The sequence below is a fragment of the Cydia fagiglandana genome, chromosome 13, assembly GCF_963556715.1.
Source record: "Cydia fagiglandana chromosome 13, ilCydFagi1.1, whole genome shotgun sequence".
Lineage (NCBI taxonomy): Eukaryota > Metazoa > Arthropoda > Insecta > Lepidoptera > Tortricidae > Cydia > Cydia fagiglandana.
Genome location: NC_085944.1, coordinates 12333489 through 12358917, shown reverse-complemented (window position 1 = coordinate 12358917; position 25429 = coordinate 12333489). Strand labels below are relative to the sequence as shown.

The 25429-nt window shown below is 36.1% G+C and overlaps 1 protein-coding gene and 1 long non-coding RNA gene across 2 annotated transcripts in view; both read left to right on the top strand.

Moving 5' to 3' along the window:
* LOC134670328 (uncharacterized) overlaps positions 1 to 25429 on the top strand; it is a 147238-nt gene that overhangs the window by 63381 nt on the left and 58428 nt on the right. The gene's annotated exons all lie outside the window — the stretch shown is intronic.
* LOC134670299 (uncharacterized) lies at positions 14010 to 17542 on the top strand. The gene is made up of 2 exons (XR_010099041.1): positions 14010 to 14830; positions 15191 to 17542. It is a non-coding gene; the product is annotated as an uncharacterized LOC134670299 (long non-coding RNA).

Genomic DNA, 25429 nt, shown 5'->3' with positions numbered 1-25429 from the left:
AGAGACGACACGTACTAGATTCATTCTAGATACGTTATAGTTTAGATATCAACTAGTTATCTTTTGCAGCGCAATTCGGGCAACCAATGTCACTTTTACTTTAGATAGAGTAAGATATCTATTAGATGTGAATTAGATCTCTAAGTCATATCCTGTGGAAATCGTTCAAGAGTATCTCCAGAATCGCGCAAATGTCAAATTTGACAGGTTAGATCTTAAACATATCGTTATCGTATCTTGGTGATGTCTAAAAGATATCTAATAGATGTCTATTTCAAAATCCGAATCGGGCCCAGACGCTTCTAACAAAAGATGCCCTTTGGAGTCAAGTTATATAAGGGCTAGAATACAATAGAGAAACAATGGACACAATGACTGTGTGTCTGCCGCCTAATGGGAGACAAAGGGATGTCTGCGCCTTATGGGATAATGCATGTTGTATACAGTATAGGTATGTAACATATAGCTTATAAGGAAGGGAATGAGTGGATTTTCCAACGTTACGAGGAAAGTAGACGACCGTTTCGCCGTAGTATCCATTTTGCTCTCTGGAGATTAACATTAGATGGGCATTTTTTTAAATTTGTTGTCGATTTTTTTTTTGGTCAGTTTTTGATTAAATTTGCAGTTTCTTATTCTGGGCGGAAAAAATACGAAATATCAATTGGGATAAAAAAATGTAGGTATGTGATTTTCCGTTGTAAGTAAGTATTATGAAAATACCATACGTTTTCATAACTCGAAGCACACTCGAAGTAAGGTTTTGTAGGACAGATGGTGAATTTACGTTTATATTTTTTGTTTTCTCTTTGTTCGATTTGTGGCTGTAAGTTTTGTTGCGACAATAAATGACTTTTTATTTTATTTTATTTTATATTGTACAGAATAGGAAATTCTAACTCTCCAACAAGTTTAACAAAATCTGTCGAAAAAAGAAAATCGGCAAACTATAAAAAAATGGCACAAGAAAATGTAACCCGGTCTACGCTTCTACATAGCCAAGTGAAAGACAAATGTACAGTATATACAGAGAGAGAGAGATCCTAAATTTTTTTGTAGTTTGAGTATTTATGTCATAAATGAAGTGGCTTTTCTTTTCAAACAGATTTTGTCAAAACAGTTCTAGGTCCAGAAAAAAACGCATAACTACCAGTATCCGTTAACATTGATCGCATAGTCTACTTACATTGTATCACTATGCGATAGTAAGTACTGGTTGCCTACAATGTGGTCGCAAAACCCGTTCCGCGTGTTTTTATCAATTAAAAAGTGGGTCCCGGCGGAATACTTGTCAAGGATGCACTCGCTGGAATGCATCTTCTACCAAATTTAAACATCTCTATACAGCCGAAATCAAACCTTAACGTCATAGAAACAAGCTCCATCCGGACTGCAAACTTTAAGGGTGTAACTGGACAAATTTAGCCCATAATTGAGCCATTGAAATTGAAGCCTAATTGCAAGGTGCTAAGAGTGTTTGAGGAAGCACCGATTTGTTTGTAATTGTGTTGCGCTTGCCAGCGCGTGTCCATTGTTGGGGGACGTTAAACATCAGCCGTAGTATTGAAAGGGCGTATGTTTTAGTAAAATTAAGGGAAGTTGCGTCTTTTTTCAATTGTGTATTTTCCTTAATTGCAATCAGATATGACGGTTTTTTTGTCAACTTGGGGTGAGATAATTGGATATGTTTTTTAACTGGATAAAAAGTGCATGTGTATTTTTAGTGGAAAGAAAATATTGTACCTAATTGCAAGGCATCAACGCATCCCATACAATAATTATGTGTATTATTATGTACTCGTATCACAAAGTTGGATTATTACCTACTAGTTTTTAGTACAGTCAGCAGCAGAAGTTGCTAAGCGGGAGAGGTGTTCAAAATTACCTTGACACGCTCTTATTCTTTTCATGCCTCCTCTACACGATGGGCCAACGCCGGCCACTCCAAGGGACGCAGCCATGCGGTAGAATGAGATAGCAATATCACTCGCTCCCTCTAAAACGCATAAATGCGTCCCTTGGAGTGGCCGGCGTTGGCCCATCGTGTAGAGGAGCCATAACAGTAAAGTCGCGTCAAGATCATTTTGAACACTTGGCCCGCTTAGCAACTTCTGCTGCTGACTGTACTCATATGTGTTTATCGTTAATCGTTATGACCCTATGTAAGTAAATACATCAAGGCGTTTTGACATTTTATTGTTTTGAATTTCTACTTTAAAGGATGCATAGTAAACTTCTTTACTTTTTTTTTTGCTTTTTCTTCTTTGCTTTGGCAGTCGCTTTCGTAAAAACTAGTGCCTACGTCAAATCATGGGATTAGTTGTCAAGCGGACCCCAGGCTCTCATGAGCCGTGGCGAAATGCCGGGATAACGCGAGGAAGAAGAAGAAGAAGAGTAAACTTCTTTGCTTCCAACTGCCAAGCTTCACCCGCAGTCTTCTGGCATTCTCTACTGGAAGGTAGAGAAATTGTTCTTACTCTACCAGCCACACTTTACTTATTCAGTGAGGGTATAGAATATGATGATCCGTGGAAGAAAAGCCACTATTACATAAAGTTCGTTTTTTTTAGCATTAGAAATAAGGTAAACAATCTTGATGTGTCTTTTAATTGAAAAACACGTTTTAAAAATAAGTTACGGCAAATATGTAACAATTATGAATCTAATACGATCATTTATATTCTTCTGCTTTCATATGCAATAGTTTTTGATTTTTAAAAAGCGTTTTTCAATTAAAAGACATGTCAAGATCGCTTACCTTCTTGCAAGTTCTTTCTAATGCTAAAAAAAACAACTATAACTCCGAAAGCAAAGTCCGCTTGGTATCGACATGGCCATAGTATGAAGGGAGGGAGTGTGTTGCTAATTCCTATTTAAATTCAATTGGACCCAAACGGACCGTCCATACAGCCCCCAGTATTATCTAAATTCTATATCGATAGGCCCAAGCTTTGGTTCCATTTTCAGAATTTCTTTCTTCTTTTTTTCCAATCTCAGTTTTCGATTTTTGGTACCTAAACATAATATAGTGATCGTGTATCACTGGATTGACGAAAATTAACGGCCGGATCGAAGGCCGGCAAAAATATTATTCAGCGGCGCGATAGAAGGTATATTCAGTTTTTAGGTTTTCCTCAGTTTATTTTTAATCAGCAAAATTTCAGAGATTACGGCAATTTTCACCATTCAAACACAAATAAGTATGAAAACGCGTCTCGTAATTATACCATTACACGTTTTCTTTCCTTGATGAGTAAGAATTTAATTAAGGTGGAGAACAAATGCCTGAAATCGATTCGTTCGAGCCACGCTTCTTAATGCTCCATATAACACAATGCCGTCACACTTGTTTAATTATTTAGGTATAGGTAGGGTTTTCGCCCATGTTTTCATATTTTGTGTTCTTTAATATTACTTATATAAATGGGGCATTATCTATGAAAAGGGACCTTATTGTCGATGGCGCTTACGCCATTATTAACGAAGCTCCAATATAAATACAATGCCGCGCGACGATGTGCGGCGTAAGCGCCATCGGCAGTAAGGTCCCTTTTCATAGATAATGCCCCAAATATTTTTCAAACTCGAAGGGTAGGATGACACCCGTCATCTCCATATAATTTATAACCTAATAAAAACGCCAAATTTTTGGATTAAGTAAGCGCCTCGGTAACTCTAGCAAAGTCGTTTTAAACACACATCACGAAATAGTACGAAAGATGCGTACTCACTAAATCATCACAGTTAGTTCGTAAAGCTGTGTACACTGTACACACGTGGGTGGAAAACACACCTACACAACTCGCTTTTAACTAAATACTAGAAATGTATTTCTAAAGTATGTTGCAAGTGTGTGTGTATTTGTAAAGTGTGTAAGGTGCCTAAAAACATTTAAGGAATATTATCTATTCTTTTTCTGCGGTACCTATCGTTTATTGCAAAGCATCTTTACGGTGCAGTAATAGTACATTACTACAGAGGCTGGGACGAAAGGGGTTGCCGGCCGAAGACATATAGACGGCCGAGCGAAGCGAGGCCGGATAGGTCTGAGCGCGGGCAACCCCATTTCCCGCCGAGGTATGTATAGTGCTTTTCTCAAACATGCAATGAAATAAATAAAATAAAAAATCTACGAAACCCAAGTTTTATTTATAGAAAAAACTAAAAGTAAACTACACCCAAAATATAACTAACACGTACCTATATCTCTATCACGCGTATGTTTTACACGAGTCGTGTACTTTTACTACCCGTATATTTTCATGTACTACCTTTGATTTTTTCGCCTTGTATCCGTCTGACTGTCGTTTTCGTCACATAAGTTTACATAGTCTTTTATGTTGATATAATGTTTCACACTCAAAATAAGTATAATTTCCACAGTGTTGACGAGTTTGTAGTTACTTTCATTTCTTTAAAATATGCCACAAAACTGTTTCTAATACACTGTCCGCCATTTTTCTTTATTATTATTATTGGGAGCCTATAATGTCCCACTGCTGGGCAAAGGCCTCCCCCCACTTTTTCCAGTCTTCCCGATCCTGTGCAGTCTCTGGCCATTCCTTTAAAAAGGAGTCTAACTCGTCTCGCCATCGCCGACGTGGTCTGCCAAATCCTCGTTTTGATCTGGGCTGCCACTCTGTGGCGATCTTGGCCCACAGCTCACTCGGCATTCGGCAGACATGACCAGCCCAGTCCCACTTTAGCTTGGCCGCTTTCCGAGCTACGTCGACTATTTGTGTTCTGGAGCGCAGCGTGGTGTTGCGGATACGATCCATTAATTTAACACCTAATATGCTGCGCTCCATAGCTCGCTGGCAAACCCCTAGTTTGGACCTCTGACACGCCGTCAAAGACCAAGTTTGTGCACCGTAGGTGAGAATTGGAAGTATGCACATGTCCATGAGTCTCCGCTTAAGTGACAAGGGGAGATCGCCCTTCATTAGATGTTTCATGGACCAATAGCTCCTCCAGGCGTTTTCAGTCCGTCTTTCGACTTCCTTCTCTTGTCGCGCCTGGAAGGAAACTAGTTGGCCCAAGTAAATGTACTCCTGGACATATGCAACCGATTCTCCGTTTATCTCAATCCTACGCACAGTGTTTCGTCTAGAACAAGCTAGGTGGACAAAATTATTTTTTTGTGTTTTTGGGTAGTATTATGGTTAGTATTGCTTAATTAAATATAATTTACTAAAAATTTTAAAATACCATGAAAAAAAGTAAAAAATTAAAATAAAATATATATTTAAATTAATTATATATTTTTTTGCAAATAAATTATTAACACAATAATAAACAAAATTTTACAGTTCATTAGATGCATTATTTTCATAGTATTTACTTTAAAATATACAAAAAAATAAAAATGTAATATAGAAAATTAATTAAAACTTAACTTATTATTAATAATTAATCTGTTAATTATTAATAACTTATAATCTGTTCTAACTCATGTATTATATCAGAATAATAATTGTTTTCCTTGTTTTGCGTAAGTTTTTTAAAGTTCTTCTGAAGGAAATAACACGCTTGTACCTTTTGCATTGGGCAAATAATCATATGATGAATATTTATGATAATCAGCCTTCATTGACCACATTTTAGTCTGCTTGTAAGTTTGTATTTGTCGATTTTGACTCAATATAATATGCTAATGCCTCATTAACACTTAGCTGCCTAGAATTCATTGAAGTACCTACTGCTGTCGTAAGAACAAGACTACGTTGGCTTATGTGGACTTTCTCTAATATTTTTTAACATTCTTGCCGTGTTTTATTTGCTGCCGATCACGAATCAATCGGGATTTCGGCAGCAGTTAAAAAATAGGTACGTAATTGTACCAGATCTTTAACTCAGCGTTTTTTCCGTTTTAAAAGGGGAACTTTTGAAGTTTAATTTGGGTCTTCCTGCAGGATTAACATTTTCAGACGACGTTGATGCACTTGGTCTAGTTATGTACACTCGTAATTCTATATTTTGGCCATCCATACCACTTTTAAACTTTTTCACAAATTGCTTCTTTAAATCTTGACGCACTATTCCACTTGGTATTCAGTTTTGATGAATAACTGGTTAAAATATTTTTTAACCGTCTCTCAGACTCTTCTTTGAAATCTCGTAACTCATATTTTACCAATATAAACTGATAAAGGTGGAAATATTCGTCGTTTTTCCCCTTATTTGTCCATTCTTCAAAAACCCCTTCCTTAAAATAGAGAGAACGTGTTCTGCAAAAAAAATGAAAAAAAAATGTTCTGCAAATTTCTGCAAAATGAAATATACACCATCATAAAATAGAATTATGCAAGTAAATAATATCAAAAATCTAGACCGGTGTCAAGCGGTGTCAAGTATTTGCTAGTCTATCAAAGTTCTAAAATGAAGAAAATCTCACCACGTTTTTAAGTGCATATTTATTGCTCTATACGAGCATTATTACAACTGATATGAACATGTTTTTATGAAAAATATAAAGTGCTTACCTTCAGTTATAAGATCTATCACCAAACCTTTTCATAAAATAACGTTTTACTTGTAAGAGATGTCGTTGAACGCATCACAAAATTGCAACTGATTAAATTGTGCAATTGCACTTACCTCATTAGCTGACTTCTGCACCCTATGGCTCATAAAATTAGAAAGTTAGACATAATCTATTAATGGGTTTGGGGGTTTCAACATGTTGTTTATCATATCTAATGACTCATTAGAGATAATTTGATAACGACTTTTGTCCACCTAGCTTGTTCTAGACGAAACACTGTGGCGCGTCGCTACAATACATTATTTATATTAGGAGATTTGCTAATTCTTCCTACAATGAATTAATGTTTAGGCTACGTTTGATGTGATCCATTGTATTGTTGTTTAGTCTAGACAAATCGTTTATTTCTTTATTTAATGTTGTTTATTAGAAATTGTTGTACCTAGGTGATTTATTTCTTTTATCTCTTTGCCATGGTTAGATTCCTAGTAGCAAAATAAACATAAGCAATTTTCTAGAAAAACCATTCGTAAGATCTTCTTCCCGTATCTTTAGATTATTATTAGACTTGGGAAAGAAACGTAAAAGTACTTAAGTACTTTTAAGCCTATTACCTGCGCTGTGAGCCGTTTAATGTAGATAATATTATTATCTTTTCCACGAAAGTAGGTACCTTATATAACCACTGCACGTAGAAGTAAGGGCTTCCTTCTTTTCGCAGGATTTTCTTGTTTATTAGGTCCTATTGCGTTTCAGGGAAAAGGTTTTCCATTGTCGATTCTCGCTTTCCCCAAGAAACACAAATAGATTAGAATACAGAGCGTTTATTCGTGGCTAAATAAAAAAGGAGAATACAACACGTAAAGCCGGATACTCATTAGCGAGCCGTAACCGTAACCGTAACGGCGTGTGCCGTGGTTCGCAGGTTTGCGAACCACGTACACACTATGTTTTTTGGTTACAGTACATGCAACGGCTACGGTTACGGCTCGCTAATGAGTATCCGGCTTAACACGTAACGTAACAGTCGTAACACAGATAGATAGATTTGACAAATGATCACCATACAGTATTTAATTTTTAGCATTTTTTTTTTTATTTCAAAGGCTGCTTTGTGTAGTCAATTAACTCGGAGTAATTAACAACGGAGACGCCATGTCTAAAATTTTCGGTACAAAATAGTCTGCCGTTTTTTGCGGGGGAGGGGCACATCAAATGTATAGGTACGTCATGTCAGATAAACGTCAGTCCATACATATGGTTGACCATTGGCCGCCTATTTTCGACAGAGGGGAATGGCTGTTAATGGCGGCTCCATTGTTAATTACTCCGAGCATCAATTAAGGACCCTTTTAGACGAATGGATAAAGGATTTTCTAGGCTTCGGTATAAGATAATTTTTTTACTAACTGAAGTTGTTTTTTCTCTTTTTATACATGTTTGTTACCCAATTAGGATTGTTAATTTTTTTTAGACCCCCATTTTTATTTTATTTTCTGATAATATAGGTTAATTTAAGATACCAATTTGAATGATTTAGTAATTCGTGGCTCGGTTGAATATTTATAATTTATTGAAAATATGAGATACGACTTCCCGTAAATTTGTCGTCGGCTGATTAGGATAATGCACAAGCAACAACAAGCATTAAAAAAATAGTTGTCATTGTCAATTGATTGTAATGTCACCTGTCGACAATGTCAGTGTCACGTGTTTCTATAAATAACAATCGTCTGGAATGGAAAACTCGTTTATTTTGAATCATTAATTTCAAAATACCTACGCTATAAATTTGAGAAAGCTGATTCCAGAAATCTGCCTAAGTTATATAATATAACTTAGTTTTATTGGAGTATGTATCCATATAGCATCCAACTCCAACCATAACTTGGCTGAAATCAAGGGAGCAAAAATACAAATGTAAGTTACCTACATCATATATATTTTAACTGATTCGATTTGTAAGAAGATTGGATTCATAAAATCGTTACAAGCGTCCATTGCTAAAGGTAGCTTAGTACCCAGTGGGTGCTTTCTACCGGCTTGTCACCATTGTTTGGATATTGTACTACATACTTATACTACTATATTAGGAACATGCCAATATTGCTAATTATATCCTATTATTTCAGGTCATCGTGATTCCTATTTAGATACAGCTGTGAGATATGTAACTGCACTTGGGCCCAGAACAAAGTTGAGCATTTTGTATTGAAACGAACGTCATATTAATTATTAATCGTCGTAATACTTTACGACCGTAAATAATGCCTGGGAACAGAGTAAATAACAAACCATACACTTCTCTTCTGGATGGTCTACAAGAAGCCATCATTGTCAGATGCTCGTGCAGAACATGATAAACATACATTTAATGTAAAGTTACTATTTTTTTTGGAAACATATATAACATATTTCCCAAATTAATAAAAAAGTAGGTAAACAAAAACATGTTTTATTATTCACAACTCTTCATTAAGTGTTGTCCACCATGATATCAGCAGCTTGAACTGCAACATGTACCTGGAAATTAGAAATTATATCTTTTTAAAGCAGTTTCAGGCTGAATTTTGAGTATGGCTATGTATTCTTGTATATTCCTTCTTTCTAGTAGGCACCATCTCTGTTTAACGGTTTGCCTTTAGATACTCTGGCTACATTACCACAGAAAATAAATAGATACCACGACCCTACCAATAAAGTGAGCTTTTAAATACTTAATTGTAGTAAATTAATATTAATTTTATACTTACATCGACGTGATTCTCACAGCAATACTGTGTGTAACACGTGAAGTAGGTAGGTATTCCAAGTTTAATTCACGGCACCATCTTTCACGTCGTAGGTCTTCGTGGATTCGAACTATTATTTTTGTGAATCATTCCCACACATAGGAACAAGGTTTTTGATATATTATTAAGCAATGAAATCTACTGTTTAGGTATTAATTATAAATCAAATTGTAACAAACAAGCGCAGCGGATTAACTGAAAAATTTTGTTATGACAATCGATGACAATGATAACTTTGACAATACGTGAGTGACGGATTTATTTACTATGGTTCGATAACTTTTATTATGCAATGACTTTACATTCAGCCCAGGAGAAGGTCAAACTAAGGTCATAAGGATATTTGTTGAAATATCTTCAATCCTCAATTATTATATCGCAGCAAATGTCGGAAACTGTTTAAAAACCTTATATCTCGAAATGGTTTTCGAAATAGAACATTTGAAAAAAAATGAACAATCCTAATTGCAGCTAGTTTATTTTCATTAATCAAATTCGACATTACCAATTGTTCATTGGTAGTTCATCTGTTAAAGGCTGTTTGTGGATTTTTTTATTGGAACATTGTGGTTAAAGGTCGAAAATAAAAGGACGCTCTAAGCAAACAAATAATAAATTAGATTATTTAAGCGACCGCGGAAGCCAAGATGCCAATTGATTATTGACCTAATACATGCCAATTGAAAAGTAAAAATGTATCGCAATGGCAGATTGGAACGACTAGTCGTTTCGATTGGCATTTCTCACTTCGCTAGACTCCCGAGAAGTCGATTCTCATTTAACGATTTGTTAAGTTTTAAACTAGTTTTGATACGACTTTAACGATGGTCTTGGTGACTGGCGCACGCGCACGACACTCACTTCATTTCACATGCACTAATCAGCGTGAGCGATCTTCTAGGTCAGTGTTTTTCAAACTTATACATGACGCGACTCCCTTAGTACGAACAAAATGTTTGTCTTATGTATTTTTTAAGGCTGGCACTGACACTGTTCTAGGTCGTATCAAAATGAGATCAAATCCGTAACAAGTTGTTAGATATCTGAATCGAGCTCCAGGATTCATTCGCGGTCGTTCACCTGTCGTGAAATTCAGTACACAGACCGCCCACTGGGTTAATGTTTGTTGATAAGTATTTTACAACGTTTCCATTTTACGTTGACATGTACTTAGAGTCAGACCAAGAAAAGTCTGCAGCGATTTTGATAGCCCACGCAGTGCAAGTGTCGTTTTAAACGTCAAACTTCTATGAAATTATGACGTATAAATAACACTTGCACTGCGTGGGCTATCAAAATCGCTGCAGACTTTTTTCAGTCTAACTGTAGGTATTTGGGCAGTTTAACAGTAATTGTGAATATTAGATATAAAATATCTGAAGTTGTTTTGACTTATAATATTTATGACTTATATATGAAAGATGTTTTATCTTTCATATAAATATTCTAGAGTTCTAGACGAATGTTACGCGGTTCGGTCATATAGCTATTTATTCAATTTAAGATTTTAACAAGAGCAATAAATATCAAATCAAATAATTAGTCATGTTTAGAGACTTAATTCTTCGAATGAATTTTATTTTATGTAGATAATTACCTACAAACTATTGAGAAATATGGTCCCTTGGTTAGTTTGGAAATTAAACAAGGGAAATTGAATGATTACACGAATACATGTAGCTATGTAGGTACAGTTCCTTACAAAGAAATGTATCCACTTTTTCACTTTATTACAATGCAGTAATGTAAAAAGTTGATACATCTCTTTGTAGTTGACTGTACATAAAGCTCGTTCAATAAAATTTAGTCAATTATGTGCTTGTAAAGTAAATAATAGCTGTTCCAACATCATGTGATCTAAAAGGAATGACCACATAAAAAGTTTGAGAACTACTGACCTGGACTAGTGTCATTCTATGGAACTAGCTAACTAAGTAAACCAACTGCCATATTGAAATTGTCTCTGAATGATGAATTTACTAGTGACTTTTGTTTACATAAGTAGTTAGCAAGTTCCATAGAATGAGGGCCCGATTCGGATTTTGAAATAGACATCTATTAGACATCTTTTAGACATCACCAAGATACGATAACGATATGTTTAAGATCTAACCTGTCAAATTTGACATTTGCGCGATTCTGGGGATACTCTTGAACGATTTCCACAGGATATGACTTACAGATCCAATTCAAATCTAATAGATATCTTACTCTATCTAACGTAAAAGTGACATTGGTTGCCCGAATTGCGCTGCAAAAGAGAACTATAGTTGATATCTAAACTATAACGTATCTAGAATGGATCTAGTACGTGCTCGGAGTAATTAACAATGGAGCCGCCATTAACAGGCGTTCCCCTCTGTCGAAAATAGGCGGCCAATGGTCAACCACATGTCAACCATACGTATGGACTGACGTTTATCTGACATGACGTACCTATACATTTGATGTGCCCCTCCCCCGCAAAAAACGGCAGACTATTTTGTACCGAAAATTTTAGACATGGCGTCTCCGTTGGTTATATCCTCTAAGAGTACGTGTCATCTCTTGAGAATATCTTGAAGTTCGAATACGGCAGTGACACTTTACTGTCCTAATGTCCTATAATACCTATCTAATTACTAAAACGGGCAAATCCACTATTTAAAGTGTAAAGTGTTAATGTTCTGTCTTGTGCGCCATGTATGTCTGTCTGTATGTACTTGCGGCGCGCATGTTAGGAACCGCATTTACATAATAATGCGGCGAACATGTGTCGGGGGTTATTCTAAAGCGAGATACTAATTACAAGTGATAAATTTGTCTTGTAGTTTTGTTTGTGTTGTTGTTTTTAATTTTAAGAGTCAGACGAAGATAACTTTTGCACCTGCAGTGATTATATTATAGGCATTATAGCACAGACGTACAAGTGCTATTTAAACTTCATAATTTCATAGAAGTTTGATGTCTAAAATGAAGTGTTATTTCGTCCGTGCTATAAAAATCGCTGTGACTCTATGTCATAATTACCTTTGTAAGGTAATTTTCATACTTGGCAATGACTGCTTACCTACATATCCCATAGGAGCACCAAACTTGACGATCTTGGTATGAACTTACGAGTAGCTTGGCCTGACTCTTACCGACATTATTTCTAATAAAATTTCCTTTCATACATACGGCCCAATTCGTACTTTAAGATACGTCAGTTAATAGATCTAGAAAAGATATGGATTAGATATGTCAGTGTCAAAAAAGTGTCAAAAGCGACGTTTCTTCATACAAAAACGTCACTTTTGACACTTGTTTGACGCTGACATATCTAATCTATATCGTTTCCATATCTATTATTTGACGTATCTTAAAGTTCGAATATGGCTGTTACTCTTATTCTTATTTACTTCTTATTCTTAATTTTAGGATTCTTCCTAGCAGCTACTTAACAGACTATGAGCTTGAGGAATGAGATTAAGATATAGAACATTGTAGGTAGGTAACTATATATTTTGTATTCAATGTTTTAATATAATATTATCTATTTTCAGGTAAGTATCCTAGAAGACCTGGTCATTCATCTTAAGTACGAACTTATCATCGGTAAGCCCTAAATCAGAATACACAGAATTTCAATACTTACTAAAAGTCCTAGATTTTTTATACCTAATATAGATATTATTAATAAGTACTTTGACCGAAAATTATGATGTTTGTGACCGGCTGAACAAATTTAGAAAATATCAACTTAAGTTTTGGTTTTGGTGGTAAGTGTGTCGGCGCGATTCAGGAAATGAAATAGAGATGCACTATATATGAAATAGTAAAGATATGTGACGTTCCACGGAAAAAGGTACCATTGCCCCGGCTGAATATTGGGGCGGCGTTAATAATAGCGTAATCGCCAGCTGCCATAAGGTACCTTTTGCCGTGGAACGTCACATATCTTTACTATTTCATGTCTAGTGCATCTCTAATTCATTTCCCGAATCGCGCCGTGTGTGTGTGTTTTGGACAAAAAAAAAATATCTCAAAATTGTCAACACTATTTTGTTACTTGTCACTATGACTCCGAACTTGTTGTAGTAATTAATTAGTAGTGAACTAGTAGTATTAATTAATTAGTTTTTTAGATAAAGTTGTCTTTATATTCCGGGGATCCCGGAAACAGCTCTAACGATTTCGATGAAATTTGCTATATGTGGGTTTTTGGGGGAGAAAAATCGATCTCTGGAAAAACGCGCATTTTTGAGTTTTTATATGTTTTCCGAACAAAGCTCGGTCTCTCAGATATTTGGTTTTTAATTTGAGCCCTTTATGCGATTCATGCGTCATCCGATACGCACTTGGCTTGTTTTTCTTTGAATTTTATTTATGAAAATATCCTGTCAATGTCATCGGCTACGTTCAGAATAGCCCGCCCGGTTCAACGCTACGAGCCAAGGTTAGCTAGCACTAACTGCGCGTTGTAAGTCTAGCTTTTAATGTACAGGCGAATTGCAGTAATGGCCTTTTTCATCGAGCTCGTTAAATATAAATTATCGGTTAAGTAAAATAAGTTTTTTGACAGGGGAATATGTCTTAATTTGGTGTAAATAATTTATTTGTCTATTTTGTATCACTTTTATAATAATGACTTTTGACGCTTCATCGACTTTTTGTAAGGGGTTCCCAATCTTTTTTGCCCAAAGCGGACCTTGGTGATAAAAAACTAAGCTTACTTTTAATTTTGTAGTAATAGGCTCTCATGAGCCGTGGCGAAATGCCGCACGGTGGGCTGAAAATCGGCCTCCATAGAAATAGAAACCGAAGTCTTAAATATGAACTTTTTTTTATTGGAATAGCTTTTGTTAGGTTTTATTATGTCCCAAAATTAATCTTAGCTAATTTGGTTGGAAAAATAATTTATTATAATTTTTTTTCAAAATCTTTGTATGGCGCGTATCAGAAAAAACGAGTTTTCTCCGAAAATAAAAAGTTAACCGTAATATCCTGACAGATGATTTTAAAACCAATTATTCTTGATTTTTCCACATAATTAGAATTTTCCTACGGGGTGCACTTTTTTTTTTAAAAATCGATATATATTTTTTAATTTTTTTTATTTTATTTTTTATTATAATACGGTTATACTCGTTATTTTGACTACAAAAAATGAATTTGAGTTTGATCGAACCAATAACTTACGCGTAGTGAATTTTTGTTCTAAGCAAATGTATGGAGCGTACGAGTAAAACGGATTTTTTTTCAAAAATTAAAGGTATACCGTAATATCCTTGCAGATGATTTAAGTACCAATTATTAATGATATTTTGACATAACGCGAACTTTTCTACCGTATGCACTTATTTAACAAAAAATAAAAAACTTATTTTTTCATGCTGAAATAGCTTTTTCTCATTTTTTTAATCAAATAAATAATAAACATACAAGAGTTACAAGTAGAAAATTGAAAATAAAACCATTACATCCTTTACATTATTACCCTTGTATCCTCTTTATTACATTATCTTTGTACTTAATGAAACAATATTTAACAAATTTGACATATTGACAACTGATGAGTCTAAAATTAATGATCGTTAATAAGGTCCGGTTACAATCATTAGAAGATACTACGAATTTACTTAATTAAATAAATATCAGTAACATTATCAATAATTGGTTTACATAAAAACAGAAATAAGTATATGTAATGCTATCCTAATTAAAAGTATTCTTATGCTAATATTGGAATCCTGAAAGTTTAGTTTTCCTGTTCGCTTACTTCCGAATCCGTGTCCATTTCAGAATCAGGGTACACATTTGAGGTATCTGTCACTTCTTCTTCTTGAGGTTCCAGACAAATGAATAATTCTAAAGTTTCAGGGAAGAAAGCCTGTTTCTTTTTTCCACTTATTGTTGGCCTCATTGAAGAAAGGACAGGATCGGAAGACAAAAGTAACATATTAAAAACATCCCTGTTCGAATCTTGTCTCGTTTTTTTTTTGTGAGTGATGCTCTCTGAACATTCTGAAGTCTTTGTTGCGTGCCTCGGATGCTTCTTCAGAGAGATGACCAATCGGTACAATATCATTTTGTGCAATGATATCTGTGCCATGGATCAGCAATTTATGCACTGTTGGGGGCATCTTATACCAACTGTAAAATTTAATATAGTCGTCCGCTGTATCTTTAAAATAGGCTTTAAACTTTTCAGTGTCAATTACTTCACCTGATGTGACAGCTTGCAGAATTACAGCAAATCTCCGAATCAGTTGTTTGTCCAGTCCAGTGATATTAGCTGTTTTTTCGGGATCTTCGAAAAATTTTCGTGCTGTGTTTCCATCATTCGTTGTTCCAGAACCTTGTTTTACTACATCGACTAAAAGATTTAGTTCGTCTTTGAAGCGATCTTGAATAATCTTCTTCCGTAGTTCCATCTTCTGTTTAAGGACCCTCTTTTCAGTTGCATAAAATTCTTTAAAGTCCAATCGATATGCTATATGAAGAAGGCATTCCATGGTATTGATCCGGGCATGTAAAGATGATAGTCCAAATTCATGTAAGGTAGTATCAGGCACTGTTTTTTTCGAAACTTTGTCTATATTGTTCATTTCATTAGGCTTAGCTAAACATAAAACGCATGTTGCACTTGACTTAGCCTGTGAAAGATATGTGCAGATTTTGCCATCTACCATCGTCATCTTCAGCTTATGTGTCACTTTGTTGTTCCTATGTATGTTCTGTGGGCACTAGGTCTTTGATTTCATCGTCCATTTTTTTCTTTTGAGCTAGAACAAAGTTTTTGTTCTCTTTAGTAAATGTAAATTGCTTTGGACGACAATATGAAGCAGAACATGGTTTTGGATTTGTCCAAATTGTTTTGTCGCCAGAGATAAGCTTTAGTGGCACTAAAGTCGTCATAAAAATGCTTGAGTCATCTTGTTCACTGCCACCAATTTTCTGCTTGTACCGGCTTTTACTGGAAGCACCGTCAAATCCCCATTTAGAAATTAAACTTAACTGCATGTCTTCTACTTGTTCCTGTAAACTATTCAAAATTCGTGTAACTGTTAAATCCAGCAAATGCAATGTTATCTCACACGAAAAATCCGTTACAGTAACAGATTGCGTTGGTGGATAACAATCTAATTTAGCCTTCTGCACTTTATAATACGATGGGTATAAGTTTGAAGCACCCTCTCTGATGGCTGTCTCTCGTAAAGTTATGAATTGCCATTTACATAACTTCAAAGAAATCAGTAGACCTAATGCCTTCTCTGCTGTAAGTGACGCGGTAGAACCAGGCTTCTTGATGATTGCAGTGAATTTCTGGACTGCTTCTGGGTTCTTTAACATATATTCTATCAATGATGCAATTTCACCCCGACCATCTTCTTTTAAAAGCTTTACAGCTGAAAACACCACTTCGTCTGTTTTCAACGCTTAGATCGCTGCATCTGTTTTTTTTTCTGCTTCGTTCCGAGGTCTTCGAATGGTTTACGTTTCAATCGCGTCATGGTTCCAGTTGATGATGTGCTTAGTGTATGAGGAATGAGATCACTGCTGGTTGATGCGTGGGCTAACTGAAGATCCAACTGAAGATAAAAGCAACTTGGCCAGTCAATATTTGCTTCTAACCAAGATCCATACATTGTTCTAAATTTTTCTGTGTTCCGTTGGCTTTTCTTCCATCTGTCAGTAGCAGCTCTTGTAAATCTTCGGCAAAATTTTTTCAAGGTGTCACGATCTTCTTCTGATAGGTTAAGGTTTGATTTAGTTAGCACTATTTCAAACAAAGCTTCGTGATTTAAACTAGATCCTTGAGATTTTAGGATAACAAACAAGTCCAAGTTCGTAATAAGACTGTCCATGGTTTATGGTCGTGTAAGTTAGCGGTTAAGAAGCTCAAGATGAACTAAAATATAAAATGTACCCCTTACCTATTTATTGCTCGTACTAATGAACACCACCATTCTACGAGTATATCATTGCTATTATAATTAGTTTTACGTCTAATTATAAGCATAATGATTAAAACCTTAATGATTAAACTGCATTCATAATATCTACTAACGATTGTAACCGGACCTCATTAATGATCATTAATTTTAGACTCATAAGTTGTCAATGTGTCATTTGTTAAATACTGTTTCATTAAGTACAAAGATAATGTAATAAAGAGGATACAAGGGTAATAATGTAAAGGATGTAATGGTTTTATTTTCAATTTTCTACTTGTAACTCTTGTATGTTTATTATTTATTTGATTAAAACAATGAGAAAAAGCTATTTCAGCATGAAAAAATAAGTTTTTTATTTTTTATTAAATAAGTGCACACGGTAGAAAAGTTCGCGTTATGTCAAAATATCATTAATAATTGGTACTTAAATCATCTGCAAGGATATTACGGTATACCTTTAATTTTTGAAAAAAAAATCCGTTTTACTCGTACGCTCCATACATTTGCTTATAACAAAACTTCACTACGCGTAAGTTATTGGTTCGATCAAACTCAAATTCATATTTTGTAGTCAAAATAACGAGTATAACCGTATTATAATAAAAAAAAATAAAAAAAAAATATATATATCGATTTTTAAAAAAAAAAGTGCACCCCGTAGGAAAATTCTAATTATGTGGAAAAATCAAGAATAATTGGTTTTAAAATCATCTGTCAGGATATTACGGTTAACTTTTTATTTTCGGAGAAAACTCGTTTTTTCTGATACGCGCCATACAAAGATTTTGAAAAAAAATTATAATTAATTATTTTTCCAACCAAATTAGCTAAGATTAATTTTGGGACATAATAAAACCTAACAAAAGCTATTCCAATAAAAAAAAGTTCAAATTTAAGACTTCGGTTTCTATTTCTATGGAGGCCGATTTTCAGCCCACCGTGTGCCGGGATAACGCGAGGAAGAAGAGTAAACCACGAAAATCTACGGTTTTTCTATTTGGAAAAATTTCCCGCGCCCGCCCGCTTGAACGCCTTCCTTGCGTATTATTAGCGTATAGCGTAGTGTTTTGCGTAAATCTAATGGGGCCCACTGATTAACAGTCCGCCGGACGGTATCGGCCTGTCAGTTGTTCGGAACTGTCAAAATTTAGTTCTAACTGACAGGCCGATACCGTCCCGCGGACTAGCTGTTAATCAGTGGGCCCCTTAAGGCAACGACGCTTTGGACAAGTAATCATTTTGTGTTTGAAATAATGCGCAAGACGTATGTGCATATTGGCGACTCGTAAAGTAACATTAACGTTAAAGGTCCTCGCAGGCGGCCGTAGCATGTGTTTCCAACATCCTACGGCACGAGATTTTTAATGATTATTTTATAATAGGTGTTTAACCTATAAATTATCTCGCAATGTTTCTGTTCGAATTTAATCCAGCTCTGTAACTTGTCAGTATTTTTTTTAATAGGTAGCTATAGAATCTAGTGTTGTTCCAACTCGTAAATTTTTATAAATCTAATACTTACAATGTATGATCTCTGAATCTAATACTTTCAATTCAGATATGTTTTAGTTGTATCTTATTAATTCCCTTTGTAAGATAATTTTCATACTTGGCAATGACTACACCTTACCACAGAACTGATGTGAAGTTTTTAATACTAATCTACATGGTCTTCTTTTTTTTTACTTTAAGAAAAAAATAGGCATTTTTATAACAAAGCCTCACATACACAACTATGATCATTATGCATAGTATAATACATTGTCTGATTTATTTGCTACGATGATCCATAATTTGTATTGTATACCGGGTGTGGCCTGTAACATGAGCAAATAATTAAAATATAGATTGTACTCCTCAAACGGGGACACTTTTGTTAAACAACTTTTAAAAATTATGAAGTATATAAACTCCCTATTTTTCATACAAAATAAATATTATCTTCAATGGACGCCATCGCCACGCCATATCATTGTGACTGACGTTGCTTGTCACGCCTTAAATATAGCAAAATTCGCAATACATTGCGTCTTAGAATAAACTTTAAAGCGTATTAAAAATCAAACTACAAGTTATTTTTAAAAGTTGCTGAACAAATGTTGGTCAGTATGAGGAGTACAGCCTACAGTCTAATTTTTTGCTCGTATTACAGGCCACACCCGGTATACTCACATAGTAACGTTATTGCCCTTGTTCAAATAGTGCGTCCGCCAGACCCATAAAATATCAATTCGACGACTGAAATGATAATAAAACTCAATAATGTATATGCAAATATTATGGGGTGTTACTATCGTATGAACCTCGGTACCTACGGTCCGAACGGCGTGAAACGATATTATTATATTTATAGGCATTGTGGGGTCGTGTGTGAATTTTGTCTATCCCCAAAATGATATATGTACCTACTTACTTAGTTATTTCGGGGGTTAGTGAGTAAAGTCATAAATGTGTTCAGTCAAGTACATGTTTAGTAACAGAAAAAAAAACAACTTAAAAATTAATGTTTTCTTCCATTATTAAACAAAAAATTAAGCCTTTTATATTGTTTTTTGTTCTCTTTTTAAACAACGGCATCGATCGTTATCCCTAATTAACGGGCCATCGCAAAAAATGTTACTTTCCAATTACAATAAAGAGACAATGGATAATCTTTGTTTCGTTTTCGTTTTATAGGTATTTTAGGCTCAATAAAAGCCTCTGTTCACAGAATTTTCCTCTTCAGTATTTTTAGCCGTTTCATAAGAACCATTAATGGTTTGAAAATCGAATAACCTAGAAGCAGGCGTGTATTTTGAATATTCGTGCGGTAACGGCCGTGGCGGCCGAGTCTAGTTTATGGACTAACTAGCATTGGAGTATATGTTAGAATGCAATGTTAGAGTGAACATTTTTAAGAATCCGTCTAGGTTAACTTTTCACCAACTTGGCTGCGACTAAGTGTAGCAACTTGTAAACATCATATTTTGAAGTTTTTAATAGCTTCCTTAGTATCCAAGTGTCAGGTAAAAAGTAGGACTCTCTAGTGAAGTCTAGTGTATCTAAAAATCTGGTTGGTCTGAGTATTCAACTAGCCCGTCGACGACTGGAATGACACCGGCATGTCCATAAACGGTCGTTGCGACCGCGACGGCTGCGGCGGCGGCGCGATGCGAAATAAACGCGGTCGGCGGTCGCGGTCACCGGTTGACTACTCAAATGTTAGTGCCTGCAATGGACATGTAGCAGGTTGATGGATATTGTTTTTAATTATTTTACCCTTAATTCTGCACAAAAAGAGGGAAGGTCATGAAAAAAAATACATAAAGAGAGATAGGTAGGTGTCCAGTATTTGGGACGTGGTTGAAAATAAGTAAGTAAATTTCCTTTATTGCACCATAAAGTTAAAAAAATACGAAAAGTGAAATACAAGCTAGGTACCGACTAGGTAACATCAGGCGGTCTTATCGCTAAAAACCTATCTCTTCCAGACAACCAAAAATAAAGAACTACTGGGTTAAGTAGGGACCTTATGACTGCAGGCCCTTACGTCCGTACAAGAACCCTCAGGAGTTCGCCAGTGGAACTGAAGGGTCCGAAAGAAGACACAACATACGTATGACACTAATAATAGGTGGCTGACAAGCTTGCGTGTTTGTCTTGCTATTTATAAATCTTAACGGTAACATCAATTTATACAATATTCATGTAGGTATATTTCATGGTCTAGAAACCTGAATTTATATGCCTGTCAAAGAAATATGAGTTAGCGACGAAAGTAATTACTCTGAAAAGTAAATTATAGTCTCATAAACCTATGTTTTAAAACCTAAATTTCATATAACAGACATTAACGACACGCAGAACGCAAATTGAGGATATAATTAATATTCTGAACACACGAGATTTATTTCCGTAAACAAAATTTTGCATGTTGGTAGGTACGTTACTGATACAGTCTATTACACTAATATTGACACATTTAGAACTTTCCATACTGATAAAATGCGTTACACATAAATAGGCATAAAAATACACTGAACAACATGGAAATGGAAAGCACGATAGAAAAAGGTTGAATACCCCTGTTCTAAAAAATTGTTTGATTTCGCGGTATTCTACTTCAATGGGGTCCACACACTATCAGTACTCTTAGTAAGAAGTAATTTATTGACAGTAAAACTTGATAGTGCTTTAAATTATAAATATCTATAGTACGTATAGTACCTAGATAGTGGCTCTGTGAGCTGTAGACCTAGCGAGTCCAAATCAGCATTATCTTTTGATTAAGTAATTTCCGAAAACAAAATCGTCAAAAACAACATATGTTTATTGCTTACGTTATACTCACAAAATTTAACAAGGATTGCATTTCAGGCAGGAAGGTGCATTTCTTAGCACCTGTAGAGAAGAACACCCGGCGTCCGGACATACAAAAGAATTTTTTTCAAGCTGAAACGTAGACGCTTCGCCCGCTTTTCGCGTCTTTTCGGTCAATCATGGGAACGGAACAAAGGAATGATAAAATTGATAAATGTCTGGACCGTATTAGAGCGATAATCGTTTGCACGTGGCTCGAACGTTTCTTACGTGTTCGCGGTTTTTGACGGAAGCGAATGGAGACGCGCAGTCTCCAGGCCGAGGTCGTTGACCTCCCGCGTCGCCGGCATTCTATGGAGTTTTAATATTACGAGGAAAGACGAAATGCGGGACGGATTCTTGCGAAAATGGTGTTTGTTTATGTGTGTGCGTGGAAATTGGGCTGGGACTGATGGTTTTCGTTGGTCGTTATCTTGGCTATTCTGACACTTAAGGTGCATTGGGGTAACTTCAAAGGCATCCCGCCGAACATTTGAAACTGGCAAATATCTATAACACCAGAACCACTTGAAACATGCCACAGAATAAATAATAGTACTACCGTACAGAAATGACACTTCCAACAAAACAGAAGTTTGACAGCGATTCATTGACGAATCATATTGTCCCTTTCTAATGTATGGCACTAACCCATTCGGCTATTTAGTGTTGTCATAATTCAAATCATTATCTTATCTGTGGATTCGCAAGCAAAAGGACGTCTAGTTGTGCCAACCTTAATAATTACTCGTAGCAATGCTGAGCTGAACCGAGCCGAAGATGCCCGAAAGGATCAGGCCCCGTAGACAACATGCCAATCGCTATCGCTACATAGCGAACGAAACGCAACTGTCACTGTCACACTAGTACGGAAGAGCGATAGAGAGACACAAAGCGATTCGATGGCGAAGCCACACTTACTCAACTGCAACGCTTACCAATATCAAGGTATCTTGCTTACTGTTGCTACTGTAGAAAAGGCTTCTAGATTAGTAGTTATTTGCCATTTTAAAAAGTATCCGGCTTTCGAAGTTACCCCAATGCACCTTATGTCAAAGTATGTCATTATTTTTATCGTATATTGGTGCGTGATAGTTATCAGAAACAGTTAAATATTAGAGTTAATAAGTAATTTTACAGTGTACAGTCAACGTCAAAATTGTCTCTACTTTTTCCCCACAAAGGGTCAGGTGCTAGTGTAAATAAACTTATCTTTGACGTCGACTATACTGATAAGTGATGTTATGATCACTGTCATGCAAAGAGTTTTAATGCAAACTTAATACCTAGTTACCCTGAATACAGAGAACCTATTGAATTCTGTACTATTTTATCATTATCACATTGCAATTGATAACTTTTATAAAAGCAGTGTTGTTCAGAAGTTTCAGAACCAATTTCGGCTTAGAGCCACTTGCATCATTCACTAACGCGGGGTTAACCGGTTAAACCTTGAGTTACCGTGGTTACCAGTACAATTTGACACTGGGTTAACGGTTTAACCGGTTAACTCCGGGTTAGTGGGATATTGCAAGTGGCGCTTAATGAATTAAGGATACAGAATAATATTAATAAGGATTAAGGTTAGCAAGTGTAGCAACGCTTTTCAGCAACTTACAGCAAAAACCTAAATCTCTTTATACTTTGATACTTTGGCATCTTAACAGCCTAATAAACCTAATATTTTTTTATTATTGCTAGCAGTAGGTATACTCGTATTATATACTACACACGGAGTTCCCATTAGTACTTTAAAAGTACAAATTTGGACTCTATAACTTTGTAATAAGTTCTAAGAAACAACTGGGAAGTACCTCACGCACTCAGCCGGTTTAATGGCAGCAAAAAATGTCTGCGCCGACAATTAGCCGTTATAGTCCCTTGTAAAATGAACATAAGATCGTAAGAAACGCGTGGCGCTTATGACTTTTCTAAGAAACGACGTCTTGCCTTGGAGTTAATTTTAGTTCGGCTGTTATCTTGTCGCCGAGCGACAAATTGACATTTTTTGCTACATTTTGTAAGCCATATAGGTACCTAGTTATCTACTTGTATATAGGTACTTTTGTGTAAATTAGGAATAAGAAATAAGTTTACATTTTACTACATTGTACTGTCGCCACCAGATATATCGGAGCGGCTAAGATGCTAAATATCTCTATTGTCAGGGCGTTAGAGTGCGTGTTCAGATATTGTGAACACCTAGGCCGCTCCGATATATCTAATGGCGACTATACAGTCATCATCAGTACATACCATTATTTATTGTAACTTTTTAGTGGATTCCATTAAACACTAAGCTATAGGTGGTACTAGTGGTGCCTTGGGCCTTACCATGATGTCCTTTTTGCGATTCTGTGTAGGACCTAAACTGAATCGCTAAAGGACGGAGCTATATAACTTATATGTATAGCCTCGACCTTTAGCGGCCCTTAGGCACTGGTCCCACCGCGAGCTAGTAAGCTATGAGCTATCGGCTATAAACACGAACAAAAGATAAGCACTCCCGTGTAAATAAAAGAGACACGGCGATATTTATAGCTCACCGCTGGGCGAGTAACTATAAATATCGCCGTGTCTCTTTTATTTACACGGGAGTACTTATCTTTTGTTCGTGTTTATAGCCGCTAGCTCATAGCTTACTAGCTCGCGGTGGGACCAGTGCCTTATAGTAAGGCCCCAGCTTTATGGCGTGTTAAAAATGCTCAACTTTTGTGTTGCCACAGCCGTAACTACATAATAACATGATTTAATAATTACCTCACCTCTTAATGAGGTTCTCAGCAGGGGCTCTGGCGTGATACTTTTCTACGTGCTTTTGGTAGCTCTGGTTTTTTTGTATTCTACCTCCAACGGTATCGAAGTCTTTACTAATCTATTTTACACCTTCATACCAGTTCGCGCATTTACTACTTCTCGTACTTTCATACTTCATGCAGTTGGTAGCTCTGGTTACCAGCCATCATTTTATTTCATTTCATTTATTTCCCACATATAAGCTGACAGTATTTCACCAAAACGCTTACACGGTACAGTACAAAAATTAAAAATCAAGTCACAAAATAAATTAAGCATACAATAAAAAATAAGTCACAAAATAAATTAAGTCACAGAATATACCAATTAATTACACAGAAATCACAGAATAAATAAATGTCACTATCAATATGTCAATAAAACATAAACAAATAAAAATAAGTCAATAAAAATAATAATAACAATTCATTTACACAGAGTCGAGAACAGCTATGACAGCTTCTAGGAAAATACCTAACTGGTCAGCAAAGATGTCGGCATCCGGGACCTGCATCAGCAGATTATTTATAAGTGCGATGGCCCGAGCGGAGGGCGCGCTCGCCGCACGTACAGTCCGCGTCACAGGGCCTGCCAGTAGGCGCCTACGCCTTCGTGCAGGACGTGCGCCACCCGAAACCGAATCCCCTTCCATTGGACAGAAGCTGGGTAACGGAACAGCCAGCCCCACGCGGCCCAGGACACTAGGATTGTCGACCCTACCCCAGAACAAAGAGTGGAAATGCGCTATGAGGAGCTTTTTGCGTCTGAGTTCCAGAGAGTCCAGGACAACCATGCCCAAGACAAAGCGGGAAGGGTAGAGAAAGGGATAGTAGCCAAACATCTTTTTATAGGCAAACCTGGCAAATTTGCGCTGCACTCTTTCAAGCACGAGCGTATACTTTGCCTCATGCGGATCCCACACGATAGCTCCATACTCCAACCGACTCCGAACATAGGCAAAATAGAGCGCCAATGCTGGCCTAAGACTTGTAAATTAGGCAGCTGTTCTAATGATGAACCCTAAAGTTTTGCACGCAGTTTTACAAGTCACAGTTATGTGTTTTCGGAAGTCGAGTTGGGTATCCATAATAAGCCCAAGA